The 5,000-nt window shown below is 41.4% G+C and overlaps 1 long non-coding RNA gene across 2 annotated transcripts; it reads right to left on the reverse strand.

Annotated features, from left to right (window-relative positions):
- Positions 1-2,584: 2,584 nt before the first annotated feature.
- LOC135345746 (uncharacterized) lies at positions 2,585-4,593 on the reverse strand. 2 transcript variants are annotated; one of them, XR_010397872.1, is made up of 7 exons: positions 4,390-4,593; positions 4,041-4,322; positions 3,830-3,979; positions 3,654-3,769; positions 3,503-3,576; positions 2,887-3,277; positions 2,585-2,839 (listed from the first exon to the last, which is right to left on the reverse strand). It is a non-coding gene; the product is annotated as an uncharacterized LOC135345746 (long non-coding RNA). The 2 variants fall into 2 exon arrangements; XR_010397873.1 differs by having other exon boundaries at positions 3,650-3,769.
- Between the last annotated feature and the right edge of the window lie 407 nt (positions 4,594-5,000).

Below are 5,000 nucleotides of genomic sequence, written 5' to 3' on the forward strand. Positions count from 1 at the left end.
CACACATACATACACAAAGCACACACACACACACACGCAAACACACACGCACACACAGGGGCACACACAGGGGACACACACACATACACACACAACGCACACACACACACACACACACAAACACACACACACACACAGGGGGCACACACACACACACGCATACTCAGAGGGCACACGCACACACAGGGGCCACACACACACACACACGCACACACACACTCACACACACTACACACACACATACACACACTGCCTCCACCAAACTATAATGCTCTAAAGGCAATCATCCTACAAAATTATCGTATGGTTCAAAGATTTGCACCAAGACCTAGATTTATTCCTCTAAGGCACAAAAAACTCGGAGAAGACCTAATTCGTGCAAAAATATACCCCACAGATGAACAATTCGTTGACATGGTACTCACCACCAGCCAGGAGTTCCACAGCCTCAACAGCACATCGCACAATGCTACAAGGCCAACACTACGCCCGGGTGAAACGTCAACCAAAACTTGCAAAAACATCAGATGTGCCACCTGTCCACACCTAAACTGCAATACTTACTTCCGTAGTACCACCAACGGAAGGACACACCCTATTACACGATCTTTCACGTGTAAATCATCCAACGTTATCTACCTGATTACTTGCAAAAAATGTAAAAAACAATACGTCGGTCTAACAACAAAACAACTGAATTATAGAATCTGTAGACACCGATCCAACATCACCCATAATCAACCCATCTACATTAGCAGACATTTCAATTTCAAGGATCATAATATACACCACCTCGCCGTACAAGCAATAGACCAAGCAGATAATCTCGAAGAACTAAAAAAGCTTGAACGCTTTTGGATTCTCACATTAGATACTGTTGTTCCAAAAGGTCTAAACGTAACTATCGGCCACGGTGCATTGTAAGATATATGATTGATTGTATGTATGTATAATTATATGTGCTATAATAATGTTAAGACAAATAAACATGTAAACAACCTCTAAATAAGTATACAATAATTATGTACATACTAGATGGAGAAGGGTCCCCCACCGCGTGGTGGGGACCCTTCTCCATGGGGTCCCCCTGCCTGATGGGGGAAAACACACACACACACACACACTACTACATATTTATTTTGACTAATGCCTTGTGCTAACTCTAAGAAATGTAGAGACTATATACACACACATGTCACCTAAATGTACATGTATAAGCATTAATTAAGCCTATACCACAAAAATTAGATAAGACCCTAGGTTTTTCCCTCCAAAGTAACACAACCCAGTAGTCACATGAGATAAGTCCTAAGAGAGCCTCCATAACAAAGCCAAGTAAACTGCATGCAGCAACCCACTCCAAAGAACATAAGATAAGTGCTCCCACCATTATTACTGTAATTGAATAGCTAAAAGCATACCCAAGGTGTAAAATACATAAGTATACTAAATTGGGTACTATTTAAGACTGGTGAATACATGAATGAGATAGCCTCAAACCATTGAATAACTATGTAAACATACCCAATGTGTAATAATTATACAATTACACTAAGCTGTGTACACTTAAGACTGTAGATGCATTGAACGAGCGGAGAGAGTTGGTACCATCAAAGATCTTTAATCCCCATTCCCGAATCTCAAGGTAACTATGTAAACATACCCAATGTGTAATAATTATACAATTACACTAAGCTGTGTACACTTAAGACTGTAGATGCATTGAACGAGCGGAGAGAGTTGGTACCATCAAAGATCTTTAATCCCCATTCCCGAATCTCAAGGTCGGGCGTTCAAGTGCTTCTTTGTTTATCATTTGTCTGTGTTTTCTGTTTTAATTTTATTTTCTGTCCCCTGTGCCCCCCCCCCATTTGTTATTATTGACAATAACCAGTACTGCCCACTTTGAATTCAGACTATATAACCTAAGTCCTTTAGATAATAGCCACTGCAAATGTAAGCTCACTTAATTAATAGGTATGTCCACCCAACCCATAGTATAGAGTAACAACCCGCACTGAGCACTACAGAATACATGTACCCTGCATACTTTTAAAACACCACAACCACGGTGTACGCCACATACAGCTTCCAGAATGCCCTCAAAACATAAACTCAAACCATTGCCTTACTACCATAAAAGCATACAAAACAAAAACCCCAAAATAATGATACACCAAAATTAATGAAGATAGTGAAATTTACACATCACAATTAAGATCCACAAGTACATTACCACAATACACAAGCCTGCCCCATTACATAAAGAAACATCACATGATAATCCTAAAAATAGTCTATCAATCTCCTCTCCACCTGGCCTACCTGAAAGATGACAAGTGAACTAATGTAAGCTAAATGCATGCACACACTTTAAACGAGCATGTTGGCTTTATAAGGCGCGGTTAATGTTTAGATTCACTTCCGCCTGTTGCGGTACAAAAGGCCTGTGCCCTGGGCAGACCTTTGACCCCAGCTCCAACATTCAAATATCTGTAAACATCTCTCGTTTCTTTTCCCGCTTCATAGCCCGTTCACACGATTTAGACAGCTCTAAAACAAGCATGCGCATTTTATACCAGGGTGGGGATACATGCACGTGGTTTTTTTTAGCACAAGCAAACAAAAAACACATAATGGCTACTTATACAGAACAAGCAAGACTCAAGGTACCACAGAAGACATTACATAAATAAGATGTAGATCTACATCTTTCAGCTTCAGGTACGGTACAGCCAGCATCCTCCAGTGCACTTTCTGGAGGAGTTCCAGAAGTTGCTTGCGCTGTTCCCCGACGTCACTCTTGACGAAATTGATTCGGCGCCATCCGAAGGTAACACTGGAAATTAAATATTAGAATGATGATTTCAAATACAATTGAATTACCATCAGTGTCAGGCGGGTGTAATACATCCAGTGGTGAAGCTGCTCCCCCTCCAGCGAAGAGGCCAAAGAGAGGTAATTCTAGAGGAATTAATTTCAATAATTATCACGTGATATGGATGACGACCAATATCACGATCACTTATCTTTTGCACAGGTGTTTCTCGAGTTTGAGTAAGGACGGTTGGGGGTGAAGCCGGTCCTTCGAGGCCTAAGAAAGGTGAATGTCACTAACCTGTACATATGAATAAAATGAGTGGTACTTTCCTTAGGTCCCGGAGGGTATGATCACGATGATCCTCCAGTCTTATGGAGAGGGTCCCTGCCCGTACTGCCAACCTGTCACCGTGTGTCAGAGCCAGACCACCCAGCTGGCTGATTGGAAGCGCTGCACCTAATTTGGGGAACATGGTGAAGCGCTTCAAACTATACAGAAAGTATTGGACGCTGCTAGGTTAGTTGGGGGTATGGAATCACCCTCTATATATGGCATATAAAGTGACTAAAACCAGTGCACATGACAAGAGGGATGTGATGCCTGACTGTGTATTGTGTGTATTGAGAGTAAGTTATAAATGATGCCCACTTTACAGTGCAAGTACGATCAATTGCTATATACCTTTTCCAGGAGGTGCGTGAGCGATTTCCGAATCCAGATGGAGTTCCATACACAGACTTCCAGTCTTCTACTTCCTTTATTGTTTAATTATGTAAAATGCAATTATAAAATGCTGATTGGCTAGTCAAAATTTGCAAGGATACGTACTTACTTTATATGTCTTCATAAAGACCTTCGTCAAGTACATGTACACCATCGTTTACTAGGTCCTCGTTTTCATCTACTGGCTCATCTGATTGCTCAGGTTGCACGTCCTCTACAAACTCACTACACATTATACATGTAGCAAAATTAAATTATATGTAAAAAATATATTATACGCAGTACCTGAGGTCAACTTTTCTCTGCTGCTCGCCATATTTCTCCGGCAAAGTTGAACGATTTTTCCACCAGCACTCTTACGGGAGTCCTACGATCCGGTCTTCTCATGCCCTGAACCAGTCGTTCACTTGTACACTCTCTACGTACATTCTCGTTCTGAAGTAAACAAATGAATGAATGTACAGTCACACATACATTATTAGCCAGCATAACGTACCCAGTCCATAATAGCAAGGTTCATTCTCATGTGGCTTCCACGAAGTGTACACGTTTTGAGATGTATCCACCCAGAATGTGTCTCGACACAACATCATAGAAATTTATATAATAATTAGAAAAAAACCTCACTCGACAATGATTCGGCATTCTTGTAAATAAGGGTGTCTTTTAGTGCTGACGTGAATGACTCGATTGCAAGAGGATCCTCTAGTTTTATCTTCGTGGGCTTGTACCCTGGACGCTTACAGGGTGACGCTTCGTTACAATCTGAGTGCTCGTTCTGAGAACACGATTATAAATGTTATTGGTATACAGAGTACGGACAACTTGTTATCATACACACTCACCTGATAATGCTCCAACTTGTCCAACAAGACAGAAATAACCTCTCTGCTATCCAAGGGCAATGAGCCTCTAGCTTTGCCCTATCTATCCTAGCTACAAAAGCCTGCTTTGCATCTTCAGTATCGAAATTCAGCTCCATTTGGTACCGAAAACCATGCCTAGCACGCTTCTTCTTGGGTAGAGAACGAGATCGAGAGTTGTCACATCTTTCAGCCATTTTTTTTGCTCTTTTTTGGAACAAAGTATCTCGTGAGCCAAGGTGATACATGCAAGCTATAAGGGGCGTATCAAAGTAAAACCATGTGTGTGCATGAAGCGAGCAGTGAAGCAAAAGAGGCCGGAGAGTTTACTGCACACGGCCATATTTAATCATTTCCGCCTCGAGTGCCCAGGGCACGCCCCTTTTATAGTCAGCATGCTCGTTTAAATACTGATACATATAATTTATATATAAGGTACACAGTAAGTAAGGTAACAAGAGAGATGGGATTCCAAATGAAAATTCAAAAGTGAGCATTCCGTGTTGAATAAGATAGGATGTGTGGTTGAAAGCCATCATCCACCCTATACCTTTTGTATACCTTCTATAAACACACACGCACGCACACACACA

This window comes from Halichondria panicea, chromosome 12 (assembly GCF_963675165.1).
Source record: "Halichondria panicea chromosome 12, odHalPani1.1, whole genome shotgun sequence".
Taxonomy (NCBI): domain Eukaryota; kingdom Metazoa; phylum Porifera; class Demospongiae; order Suberitida; family Halichondriidae; genus Halichondria; species Halichondria panicea.